We start from the raw sequence: 14,677 nt of genomic DNA on the forward strand, positions 1-14,677 counted from the left end.
ATGGATGGATAGATGGATGGATGGATAGATGGATGATAGTTGGATGGATGGATAGATAGATGGATGGATGATGGATGGATAGATAGACGGATAGAACGATGGATAGATGGATGGATGGATAGATGGATGATAGTTGGATGGATGGATAGATAGATGGATGGATGATGGATGATAGATGAATGGATAAATAGAACGATGGATAGATGGATGGATGATGGATGATAGATGGATGGATGGATAGATGGATGATAGATGAATGGATGGATAGATGGATGATAGATGAATGGATAAATAGAACGATGGATAGATGGATGGATGATGGATGGATAGAATGATGGATGGATGGATAGATAGATGATAGATAGATGGATGGATGATAGATAGATGGATGGATGGATGGATGATAGATGAATGGATGGATAGATAGATGATAGATGGATGGATAGATGATAGATGGATGGATAGATGATAGACAGATAGATAGATGGATAGATAGATAGATAGATAGATAGATAGATAGATAGATAGATAGATAGATAGATAGATAGATAGATAGATAGATAGATAGATAGATAGATAGATAGACTGAAGCACAGGTTCTCTGCTTACGTTTAATGTTTCATTTAAAAGCATTTTTATATGCATTACATCTGAGTGTGTGTGACGGCATTCTTCTTCCTGCTGCCAGTGTGTGTGTGTGTGTGTGTGTGTGTGTGTCTCTGTGTGTGTGTGTGTGTGTCTGTTTATGTACACATATCTTGTTTCTTTCGACTAGTTCATGTTGTGAATTAATTGTTCATGAGAATGAGGGGAGAGATGTTTTATTAAATCATATTCCAGCTACATAACCACACTGGCAAATCAATAAACGCTACAGAACTAGTCCCAAAACTAGACCACAACAAGGTTACACACACACACACACACACACACACACACACACACACACACACACACACACACACACACACACACACAGATTCACTGAAAACTTTACATAAAGCGAACTATAGTCATCAGTCACAAACCCCTTTTGTGTTTTTAGAATAAAACATTTAGCTCTATTAGAACATCCCAAATATATTATATATTTACGTTTTGTTTTGATATTAACAATACCAATGATAAAAATGATTGTAATTAAACTTTTTAGGTTAAAACTTTTGACTGACATTCCCAGGTTTCTATGATAATTAATTTTCACGTATAGGCCTAAACAACAATACTCCACATTATTGACTGATGGATATTGATTGATAAAAAGTGCAGATTATTACTTTCTGGTCCTCATAAATGATCTGAAATGTAGAAGGAAGCTATATATTTGTATGCATAAAAACCCATTTTATACTGTAAAAAAACAAATAGTATAAACATGTGTAAAGTATTATTTGGACAATATTTAGTTGATTAAGTTTTTTCCTACTCACTAGGAATGTTGCATGTATTATATATTGGTTTATTTTAATACTTACATTCAATTGTTTTATTCATTTGCATTTTATTACATCTATTTATTAATGTCAATTCATTTATTATTTATCATTTATTTATTTCATGTTCTTTTTATTATTTAGTGATTTAAATCTATTTTATATGTTTATTTTCATTTAATTTGATAATTAATTTAAATCTTATTATTTGTGTAAATCTAACATTTATTTATTTTATTTATTTATTTATATCAAATATATAATCAGGTTTTTATTTATTTCAATCTTTTTATTATTTCATAATTTTAAGCTATTTTTATTATGTTTCATTTCTTTATTATAATTTTTTTTACTTTAATTTAATATTTTACTTTATTTATATCAATCTTTGACCTATTTTAATCTTTTTATTATTTATTAACTTTAATCTTTTTTTTTTTTTTTTTTTTTTTTACATTTTTCTCTCTAAACACGTCCACAGAAACCCAAGCACTTCCTTGTGGCCCCCAGGGGGTCCCCGGACCCCAGTTTGAAAACCCCTAACTTGAACCGCATCAATACCATGCCATTATTTAAAGTAGTTTTTGTAAAGCCTGATTAATTAATGTTGCTGAAGCCTATTAATGATATTTTTCTCTTGAGAGGGATGCATCGTTTCCATTGAATCATTTGGGAAAATGCAGCAATGAAACGCTGCAGTGCAGCCAGACAGTGTGTGTGTGTGTGTGTGTGTGTGTGTGTGTGTGTGTGTAAAAGGGGTGAATTGCAGACATAAGGTCGAGCTCTTCAAAGACACGCACAGACGGGCTCTTGTAAGCGGGCTCTTAAATGGGCAGCCGTGTGGAGTGGCCCTCACATGTCTGTCTGAAGGACCAATACACTCTCCTCATCTGAGATTAACCATCTCAATTTACTGGCCAGTCACACCCCGCCACACACACACACACACACACACACACACACACACACACACACACACACACACACACACACACACACACACACACACACACACACACACACACACACACACACACACACACACACACACACACACACACACACACACACACACACACACACGCCCATTCATTCACACACTCACAATAACAATAATCACGTGTACTCACTCATAAGCAACTAGCAATTTCCTTCCCTCTTGCTCCTCCTCTCTTCAGGAGGGCCCTTGAGGACCTTCCACAGGGGTCAGAGCCGGCCCTTGTTTCCCTGTGCAAACCTGTGGATCTAACGGAGACACTGCGGAGGCTGTTAGCGCCCTGGTAAAGCTAGCGCCATCGATCCGGTGGTCTGGTCTTAAAGAGCCGACTCGATGCCCAGTCACAGTCGCTGGTTATGGGACAGAAATCAAATCCTAGGGAAGGTAGAAGAGCTTTAATGGACTCAAATAATGCAGGCGCAGAGAATTCCACACACACACACACACACACACACACACACACACACACACACACACACACACACACACACACACACACACACACACACACACACACACACACACACAGAGAAAAATAAAACAAGATTCATTCTCTTCTGCTCTTGATAATGTAAGTTTGTCCATCTTTTATGTGAGGCTGAAGTCAATTCAGTTCAATTCTGCATGCGTGTATTTTTGAAGCGGTTCATCGATAAACGCCTGTCGGAGTGTTTATTCAATATCACTTGTGGTATTGAATAAATCACCTGCTAACTCATTGATAAATGAGACATCAAATATTTATCAAAACAACTCAGTTCACCGTTTAGTATTATAAGAATCCACTCTCTCAAGAGCGTTAAACACTGTGTGTCCCGCAAATTGTTTTACAAGTGTTTTTGGGTTTACCAAATAAGCGCCTATGAAAATAAAACAGAGGACATCGATGAAGTTTAGCTTGGTTTTTCATGGATATTCAAAATAAAAATGTATAAAATATGAAAAAGAATTATGAATGTGTTTCTGACTGTTCATGTAAGGGACAAAATTATTACAATTTTCTTTAAAACCAAGAAAGACCTTAAAGTGGTAGCCTATTCACTAGGAAAAAATACATATTTAGTTTACAATTAATTTATAATACAAACTTCAGGATACTCTTCTGCGTTATTTAGGGACAAATTATGTTTTTGATCAAATGTTCAGGTATCATTAATGAAATGGGAAAGAGCTAGTGCACTAGAAATATGACGTTAAAACAGTTGTTAAATGTGTGAACACTAAAAAGTTGTGAAAGATTAATGAATTAGTAAATAGTAGGGCTAACCTATGAGATTCTGCTAAAGACAGTCGTAAACCAAAATATAAAATAGACTAAATTATACGGACCATGGTAAACATAGTGCCAAAATACCATAGTAGCCTAATAGTAAAATCGTTGTTACTACAGTAACCTAACTGTTACTACTAGGGCCTACATGTTTTGAAACCAATGTTTTGCAGATCACATATGCTTATTAGGATTTTACAGGAACATTAAAACGCCATTTTGGCACAAACTTAACTTTTTGAAGGAGTATCTTAACTTTTACCCTTACTCAGAATCTGTTCTGAAGCATTTATCAACTCACCCGTCGCGACACTTTTCACATTTCCGGGTTTCTCAAAGGCGAAAGGTGAATGAGACTGAGAGACTACATTAAATATATTTCTTGCGTTTCCATTTGCGCAAATAGCAAAAGAAAAAGTCCACAATATTGTTTTCACAACTTAACATTTTTTTTTTTTGAGAAAGATTGATAATGCCAGTGCGAAGAGAGAAAGACAAACACCCTCACAGCAGCGAGCGTTCGTTTTTTGCAATTTGATGCAAAGGTAATATAATAAAAAATATAGTGTTATAAATGTAGATACATAAAACAAATTAAATATAAAAAAACCGCAGGATTTACGATGCTAATGACCGTTAAAACGCATCATCACAGTCTGTGACGGGTACTCCGCGGGCGGGAGTTGCCACGGTAACAGCTCCGGGGGCGAGCGCGCAGGTGAATCCGAATCCATGGTGTTCTCACGGCAACAAAACCTGTCGAAAAGAAATCGCCTGTTGGTAAGTTTAAAGATACATTTCAATTTCGCCGGAATAAAAGCTTAAAGTGAGCTTAAGATGATGAACAGATGTGAAGACCGAGGCAACGCGTGCTGCGTTTTTAACGAGGCAAGCCGTTAAAAACTGCGGTTAAAACACCGCGCGCTTGAACTTTAACTCCACTCGACTGATTAAAGCTACAAAACTCTCACGGAAGAGAAGAGAAAAACCTTTTAAATGTTTGGGATTGATTTCAAGAGAAAATCCCTTCTTTTACATGTTTGAATCTATTGTCTTTTGTGAAGGGAGATGCTCCTCAGAGCTTTAATTTAACACTCAAAACACATGAGGAATATTAAGCAGTCGTCGAAATACTTTCTAGTCTTTTCCATTGAGACGCAGCCTCTTTTTACAACTTTTTAAAGTATTTTAGGTTGCCTAGGCCTACAAAAACCTGAACAATGTTTTGTATCCTGGCTGCATTACATTCAGTTGTGCGTTCAATTCTTAATAATTCAGCAGTCCATCAATTATTCCTCACTTAATGATCTCTTCTGATCTTCACACCAAACCGTCTTTGATTTTGATACATGTATTGAATATTGATCAGACCAGAGGGGTTGCATTTGAAATCGCATACTATCTTGAGTATTTACTTATTTTGAATAAGTAATCGCTTCAGGAGAGTTAAAAAGTATGTTCTATGTATTATGAATGTAATCCAGGGGGGCAGTGTTCCGAAAGACATTGAAGCCTCCCCGGGCGCCGCCATTGGCTAGCGGACCCCCACCTGCTGTTAGCATTCCATTGACTCCCATTCATTTTTGCGTCACTTTGACAGCGAATAACTTTACATCTGAGGCATTTAAAGACTCCATTTGTCCATTATTTATTTCTAAAGAAACACGAAAATGTATAAAATGCTCCATTACCTTGTATCTTACGTTATGGCCCCGTAGAAGCAGTTTTTGTAAAAATAGGCTAACGATTGCGTCATAACCGCGCGACTGTCGCACAAGTCGAAAAATTACCGTATGGACAGGCAGAGAAGCTCGCAAGCGATCGGGAGGACGTGGAGACATAAAGTCAAGGGAGAAACCCATAGAGAGTCATAGGGCCCTATTTTAACGATCTGAAACGCAAGTGTCAAAGTGCAAAGCGCAAGTAACTTTGTGGGCGGATCCCGGCGCTGTTGCTATTTTCCCGGCGGGAAAAATGACTCTTGCGCCCGACGCAAATGTAAAAGGGGTTGGTCTGAAGTAGCTTCATTATTCATAGGTGTGGTTTGGGCGTAACGTGAAATAAACCAATCAGAGCGTCCTCTCACATTCCCTTTAAGAGCAGGCGCGCTTGTTCCATGGCGGATTGCTATTATAACGGCGGGTTTGCCAGCGCACGCCAGGAGCGGTTCACAGCCGAGGAGACCGACGTTCTCGTCAGGACCGTAAAACACAGAGAAGTGACATTGGGGATGATGGGAGAAACCCACCCAAATTAGCTTCGGTTAAACAGGCGTAGGCTATAATTTGGGTAGTAAATGTGTAGCCTAATATAGATTATTATTTTTTTTTTATCTAGATAGATCTTTTTCACATCTTCACGGACACAACAATGATTTCCTTCGTGTGTTAATATTTTTCCTTGTAATAATGTATGATTTGCAAAAATGAAAACTGCTGCATCTGTTTATATTAGAGAATCAAAGTGTATGCGCGTTAACACACTACATTATGGCCAAGCACGCGCCCTTCAAATACCATATCACTAACGCGCAACGCGCCACTGTCTTTAGACTGTTTTTTCCCTGGTCAGTGGCGCAATTGCTTTCTAAAACTGGAAAATAGCACCATGGAAGTTTTGCGCCGGAACACACTCCTCTTTGCGCTGAACCGCCCCCGCGAGCGCAAGTTCATTTCCTAATTTACCGACGTGCGTCTGTGGAGGGAAAAGTCCGCTGTGCGCGGGTGCAAAATAGGAATGATACATGCGTCGGTGTACAAAGTCAATTGCGCTGGGTGCAAGATAGGGCCCATAAAGTTGCTCTTGCAGCAAATACTCACGCTCTCCGTCTCTGCGAGATTCGGAAGGGAATGATTCAGATTTCTCTCGGCACAGCTACTAGAATACCTACAGGTTGCTCACGTCACATCTACGTCGTCAAGCTCAGTTTGAGCCTGCGCAGTTCGCCCGGCCATCAGGAAGAGAGTGCTTCTAATTGACTTCATTTTTCTCCGTTGAAACCTATGGGGTCGCTGTGTCCAGTTTATTTACTGTCTATGATGTAATCCAGACACATCCGCCATTTTGTCATTATCATGTGACCTAGCAGCATAAGTTGTGTCGCTTCACTGCCATTCAGTAATCTGGCCTTATGGGATAGTAAAGTGTCCATCATATGCACACTTCTGAATCTTGCTGGAAGTAGGAGGTCATCCGGGAACTTTTCGCCTACTCTTTTATGAGTAGCCTACTGTGAATTTGGAGATACGTACTCTAGTCACCTACTATATTATAGGGAAGTATGCGATTTCGGAAGATTTTGATGTGAACTTCTCTTATTAAATTACTTGCTTTTGATACTTTACGTAAACCAGTTATTATTGCCTCGTTGTTATTATATGGATTTTAAGTCATTTTAAAGGGGATTCACTTAGGTCTATCACAAAAAATATCTGATTACTCAATTAACCTGTTAGCCTTCAGCGCCATTTTTGAAAAATCCCCAGAAATTGCATTCTGAACCTAAAACAGATTCAGTTAATTGACCCTTTGTCCTAAAAGCACAAGCATGATCTCATTTGAAAGCTGACACCTGGCACTTTATTGGAAATGTAGAATGAATTATTGTCATAATGAAAAAAAAATTATGAATAGCTTCAAAGTTGTGTAAGTTATTAGAAATTTATTTTTATGAAACATCTTCATGAAAATTAAATTGAAGTTGGCCCGTCAGCACTCTAGAAATGCACTCCAGCTAAAGACACATGTCTGACCATGTTATATTTAAAATTTGAAGGTGATAAGTCTAAAACTCTGTATTTTGTTAAATGTTTTTCAAGATCATCTCAAATGACTTTATTTTGAATTGACTCTAAAATGCAAACTTGTGTTTATTGTCATCTATTAGCATCTATTCAGTCTATTGTCTCTATTGTTTTGTGGTGCAAACGAGCCCCATTCAGTGTCAGTCTCTCCTGCTCACATTTACACCTCTCCAGCCGGCTTATGGCCATAAATATTCTTTTCCTTTGTCTCCATTATAATCGCTAACGACTGGCTAATCACGGTGTTTCACCCCCTAATTTCTTTCATAGTTCTCACCTTTCACATTTATAACTGTATCAAATGCCTTTCTTAAATAAATAAATATTTCAGTAAGCATTCCGATTTAGAAAAAAATCATAAAAAATAACAGCTAGATGGCAGGTGCAACTAGAGAGCTAGCTAGCATGTTAGCTTAGCACACCATCAATACACGACAATTTATGAGATTAAAACCGTGTTTGTGCTCCAAACTTACTTTAAAACGCAAGTCGAGTGTTTTAAATAATCTTCTATGAGCTTATTTGGCTTCAGAAAAGAAAATCAGACAGAAAATAAATGAGTTTATGTTATTCTGCACTATTGTAAAGTCTATATAGATTAGCATTACATTATACATATAATCTATTATTATAAAAAATACCTGACATGGCTCGAAGAACACAGGTAAATCAAATATCATTGCAATCATGTTTATTGTCTTCAAAACATCTTTATCTGCATGTTACAACGATCTCTGAAAGCTAGCTGTGTTTATGTAAGTGACGTCCTGGAAGGTCACATGGTAGGGCTCTTCTTCATGTGCAGTGCATCCGTATATGGATTATTCTGTGTATCTCTGGCGCCCTCAGTCTTCTGTATGGTTTGAAAACACAGTACATCAGAGTATCCAGCGCGCATATGATTACATGGACGCATTTTGATATAAATTCAATAAATATTATTCCTGTCTATAGAAATCTGATGTAAACCTATGAGAATATATCAATATTTCTCCAAATCTGCACATTTTTGAGCCAAAAGCCCTGAGGAACGTTGTTTTGTCACGCGTTCTCATGACAACACCACCGGAGTTTTTTTATGAATGGACGCGCTGATGCTCATAATTCACATTAAAGGTATCGACTCATTTTTTCATTACATAAATCCTGACACAAATTAAGACATAACTGTCACTATAAGTTTCTCAGAATACAATAGTGGTCAAATACTGAAACGTGAGACTTATATATTTTTAATGATGTATAGTTTGTCAAGGTAATAACATTAAATCTGATAGTAACTTTGAACTATTTAAAAAAAAAAACGCTTCAGAGCGTCCTCGCTCTGGTGAAGGCTAACAGGTTAATTGTCAAAATAATTGACCAATTACTCGATTACCAAAATAATTGTTAGTGACAGACAGCCCTAGATTAGTTAAATGATAAGTAAAATGCACTTTTTGTGACTTTCAGGCAAATAAAAGACTATTTTTCCAGTCATATTTTGTCATTGAAGATTTCTTAAATATAGCTAGTGTTTCTTAAATATATCGTCTCGTTCTCGCGAACCCAATATCGTGTATCGTATCATCTCATGATGTAAGTGTATCGTAGTACTGTATTTGTAAAAATTGGTTCTAATTGCTTTAAAACGTTTTAATGTTGGGCAAAATGTGTGTTTGCGTGTTTGTTTGTAACAGTCTTAGTTGTTTTAGCTTCTTGTGCTGACATGGACAAATGACTAAACGGCACTTTGCCACCTCAGCAAAACCAAGACCGATCCACTAACACACACACACAAACACATACACGCACACACACACACAAACACAAACACGCACACGCATGCACACACACACACACACACACACACACACACACACACACACACACACACACACACTCTCTCACACACACACACACACACACACACAGTCAATTTTACAAAACTGGTTTGATTTGAACAAACACCTCACCTCATATATCATAGAAACTTTAGGTTTTGTGTGTGTGTGAGCGTATGTGAGTGTGTGTCCGTGTGCGTGTATATATGTGTGTGTGTGAGTGCGTGCATGTGTGTGTGTGTCTTTGTGTACAACTAGGGGTGGGCGATATTGTAAAAATATCATATCACAATTTTTTTCAAGAAAATCATAATAAAAAAATCATAAACTTTTGTGACCTGCAGTGTCCTGTGAGTGTAACTCTATCTCTGCATTTAACACATGTGATGTGATTGTGATTGTACGTCACATTTTACAGTATTTTGAGACGGAGGCGCCAGAACTGATAGAATGCACTGTAGGACGATACTACGATATTTCTTCAAAAGCAGATCGTGGAGACATTTTAATCGTCTATGATCAAAAATCTTGATATCGCACACCCCTATGTACAACTATGTTTGTGAGGACCAGTTTAGACAGTCAGCGTGAGGACATTTTGGCCAGTCCTCACTTTCTGAAAGCCTTTAAAGGGTCAAGACTTGGTTTTAGTGACCAGGTTATAATCAGGTTTAGGGTCAGTGTTCGGGTTAGGCAGTTAGTTGTGATGGGTAGGGATTGGGTAAGGAGCTAGAGATATCATTGTGTCAATGAATGTTATCATTGAGATATCATTGTGTCAATGAATGTCCTCACAAAGATAGATGCACAAGAATGTGTGTGTATGTGTTCATGTTTAGATTCCAGTATTTTGGTCTGACGTTCTTCCTGCATCTGCAGTTTACCGCATCTGTGCTGCGAGAGTCTGAACAGGAACCAGATACTTCATCCCTCTCGGCACAAACACACACGAGATCGATCGACACGGCGACGCCACATGCCATACTGCGCTGGAAGAAGGCGTCACACACACACACGACGACGAGGTTTGTGAAATATTCATACAATGAGATGAACTTAAAACTCAAGAGGAAGAGAAACTCATCAGCGTCTGTGACAGAATCAAACCCCTTTGAACGCAAACGCACAAGCAGACTCCATTAACAGAGCATCACAAGGGGAACATAACACTCTCTCTCAGACAGACAGACTAATGACACTGAAACATGCAGATCTGAGACACTTGGAGAGGGGCTGATATGATGCCTGTGTGGTTGTTGAGGGGAGATAATTGCCAACGTAGCATTAGCACTCTTATCCTGCAGACGGCCCAGACAGAGAGAGAGAGATACAGAGAGAGAGAGAGATACTGAGAGAGAGATACTGAGAGAGAGATACTGAGAGAGAGACAGAGATACAGAGATACACAGAGAGAGAGAGAGATACAGAGAGAGATACACAGAGAGAGAGAGAGATACAGAGAGAGATACACAGAGAGAGAAAGAGATTCAGAGAGAGAGATTTTGTTGTTGAATTTTAACAAACCTTGATTACAAATGCATTTCACAGTATATTTAAACTACAATATGCATATTAAGAGCAACCCCAACTCACAAGAAATGTGCAAAAACCAAATCACCTTCAAATACAGAGCATCCTCATTGCAACACCAAATACCTTCAAAAGTGATAAGATCATCCATATGCTTGTAATAAGCAAAATCAATCAATATTCTTGCTTGCACCATGGTTTAAAAAAAAATTGCAACTACATTCTGCTCCAAATTTTGTTTAACTTTCTTTTTCCTACTTTTATAAATAGCCAATATTGCTTTGGCCTTAAACAAAATTCAACAACTTCCCTTTTTTCAACACATATTTAAAGGGGTGGTTGATTATGATCACTTTTCTAACTGTAGTTAGTGTGTAATGTTGTGTTTGATCATAAAAAAACATCTGCAAAGTTACAACACTCAAAGTTCAGAGCAAAGGGAGATATTTGCCTTTAAAGAAAAGGACTACAACAAACGGCTGGCAGGAACTACACGACATTCCTCCCGGGTTAGTGACATCACCAACCCTAGAATTTACACAAGCCCCGCCCCCTGAACACGATTTATAGATTATCATGACAGAATATGCTAATCAGTGACTAGAAGATAACTACACATAATCTACATAAATTCATCAACTAACCATTCAGAAATGTCCTGTTCTTCTACATGTTCTTCTTCTCGAGTCTCTCCATCATTGTCTGACTCCGGTTTGAACATAAAAGGCTAAAAGTTTTTGAAATGTTCTGTGTGTGTGTGAGTGAGGAGGTAATCGAAGCTCCGCCCCCTGTGCCGGGAGCAGCAGCTCATTTGCATTTAAAGGGACAGACACAAAAACGGTGCGTTTTTGCGACTAACTTTAACATGCGATATAAAAATATCTGTGGGGTATTTTGAGCTAAAACTTCACACACACACTCTGGGGACATCAGAGACTTATTTTACATCTTGTGAAAAGGGCATTATACCCCCCCTTTAAAACCCCAAAATAAAAAACACCGTAGGAAAAGTTTCATTACATCTCTGAAAAATATTTCCCAAAGACAGAAATGAAGGCTGTAATGTAGCACAATTTACAAATGCATGAAAAATGGTTTCACTCTTAGTGCAAAAAGGACATTCAGCGAGATACATACGTACACACAGAGAGAGAGAGAGAGGGAGGGAGGGAGAGAGAGGGAGGGAGAGAGAGAGAGAGAGAGAGAGAGAGAGAGAGAGAGAGAGAGAGAGAGAGAGAGAGAGAGAGAGAGAGAGAGAGAGAGAGAGAGAGAGAGAGAGAGAGGGGTCCACATTGCCATTAGCCCAGCCAAAGTGTAATAGACAACAATTAGGATCCCTATTTCCTGTAGTTCCTGTTGGCCGGCTGATCTGTGGCTGTTGTTCGCTTGATACCTGGATAAATAATTCACAGAGAGAGAAGTCTGCTGTCTGCGCTCGCCTTATAAAGGAAGTGCATTTTTCAGACTTAAGTGCAGCTTTAAGAGAAGACTATCCTGAACGCCACACAGGAAAACACGCTTGTGACTCAGAGTCCAGACTCATGAATGAACATGTGAGAGACAAGGAAATCAAAACTAGACCGTATCTTGAGCTCACCTGTACAGGCTAGTGTATGGTTTTATAAAACCTTTCATAACCTCAAAAACTGAATTAATAAAATAAAAAAATGAATACATACTACATAAATGAATACAAATATATAAACACACACACACACACACACACACACATATATTTGTGTGTGTGTTTATATATTTGTATTAATTTATGTAGTATGTGTATGTATATAAAATTATATATTGTAAGGTATAAACTAGTTATTAATTTTTTGTTAAGTATTCATTTTATATTATTTTATATAAATATAGTATTGTCAAATCGATTCATCAAAATTATACTTCATATACACACAAATTTTATACATGAGTGCTGTCAAATCGATTAATCGCATCTAACACAAGTTTGTATACATGTGTGTGTATATATATATATATCAAATTATAAGAATAATTAGACTTGTATTATATATTAGAATATGATTTATATTATTAGTACAATTATTATTAATAATAGTCTTAATAACTTAAATATTTCCAGTTTTGTCTTAAATGTAAAATGTATTTCTCAAAATGAAAATATTGCAGTTATTTCTGCCGTCTATCAGTTAGCAGCACATCTAATTTTCAGACACTACAAAAATTAATTACTTTAAAAAAATCTGAAATGACAAAAAATTCCTATAGAGAAAATGACCAGCAAACATGCTTCTGAAATCCAGGAGTGACCAAACATATTCATAACGTGATCTTGATTTGAGAGGCGTATTCAAATTCTTGTCCAATTAAATGCTTTCTAGAATACGCTGCTAACAAGCAATAGCAAATAATCATGGTTCGCATCTGTGACGTAAACTAAAGTCGATTGGCTATTGAGAAAAAACTCTTCAATATTCAACATCAGGGAAGAAAACTGCTCTTATGAAGTCATTTGATGGGAAACTCCTGACCACAAACGACAGCAATGCAGCCTTCAGTCTGTCCGAAGCAGATCTTCATTAGTGGCTTTTGCTCCTTTGAATGTCAAGCCTCATATTCAGAGCGTTTATGCCACTGAGAGTTTGACTTTCAGATAAATGGCCGTCATGATTTAAATATGCAGTAATTACATCCATTTGCATGTTCAGCAATCAGGCTGGAAAATGATGAATAATATTTTGCACATAAATTTGATTGATTGAGTTTTACACACTGTCACGATAATAGAGTGAATTCCAATATAGCTCAAAAGTAGCACAAACACACATTCACACACACACACACACATATATGCACGTGCGAATACACACATACACATGCACGCGTGAATACACACTCAAACACACATGCATGCGCGAATACACACTCACTCTCACACACACACACACACGCGTGAATACACACTCACTCTCTCACACAGACGCACTCACGCACGCACACATGCATACACACTCACGCACACACACATTTACTCGCATGCACGCACACACACATGCAGGCGCAAATACACACTTGTGCGCACATGATGAGTTTTACACGCTGTGTCACGATAATAGAGTGAATTCCAATATGGCTCAAAAGTAGCGCAAACACACATACACGCGCACATATACACACACACACACACACTCACTCACTCACTCACTCACTCACTCACGCACACACACACACACACACACACACACACACACACACACACACACACACACACACACACACACACACACTTAGCATTAACCAGGAAACCTTCTCTTGCAGTGATGCCTAAATAAGTGCGGCTCGAGCGATGGACGCCGCTGACCCCTGCGCTCTTCACTTGAGCATGATGGGATTACGAGTGCAGTTCATGTGGAGGTTAGAGATAAATAGGGGGAGGGGCAGCGTTTTAATTCACCTCATCCCCATCTGAGATCTTCTGACCTCTCAACTCTGGCCTTTGACCTCTGAGTGGACAGAGGAAGTAGAAAAGAGGTCACTTCATTGTTAACACAGATTAAAACAAAGAAACAAACTGTATGCAGTGTATAAGTAGAAATAAATGCGCTAACTACAAGAAATGTGAGACATTAAATTATTAAACTAAAACACAAATCTATGTATTTATATGAAATTTAAATGATCAAAACGCATGCAGATGAATTATATTATTATTCTGCTTATTGGCCATAACACAAAAATAAATAGTGACTGTCAATGTCAGCTTGTACATATCAATGCATCCCTAACCTCCTCCTTTACTTTGTGCTCTCTCTCTTTCACACACACACACACACGCACTCACTCAC

General features: G+C 37.9%; 1 protein-coding gene and 1 long non-coding RNA gene across 8 annotated transcripts in view; one reads left to right on the forward strand and one right to left on the reverse strand.

Annotated features, from left to right (window-relative positions):
- st8sia3 (ST8 alpha-N-acetyl-neuraminide alpha-2,8-sialyltransferase 3) overlaps positions 1-4,086 on the reverse strand; it is a 59,576-nt gene extending 55,490 nt beyond the window's left edge. The window contains exons 1-2 of the mRNA XM_079586512.1: positions 4,002-4,086; positions 2,564-2,805 (exon numbers count right to left, since the gene is read on the reverse strand). The gene's annotated coding sequence lies outside the window, so the exon portion shown is untranslated. The remainder of the gene's footprint in view (positions 1-2,563; positions 2,806-4,001) is intronic.
- Positions 4,087-4,268: 182 nt separating this feature from the next.
- Positions 4,269-14,677, forward strand: part of LOC306984809 — an 81,140-nt gene continuing 70,731 nt past the window's right edge. For all 7 annotated transcript variants that reach the window (XR_013794633.1, XR_013794634.1, XR_013794635.1 and 4 more), the window contains exons 1-2: positions 4,269-4,480; positions 10,206-10,351. This is a non-coding gene — a long non-coding RNA (uncharacterized lncRNA). The remainder of the gene's footprint in view (positions 4,481-10,205; positions 10,352-14,677) is intronic.

This window comes from Phoxinus phoxinus (assembly GCF_949152265.1).
Source record: "Phoxinus phoxinus genome assembly, chromosome: 17".
Taxonomy (NCBI): Eukaryota; Metazoa; Chordata; class Actinopteri; order Cypriniformes; family Leuciscidae; genus Phoxinus; species Phoxinus phoxinus.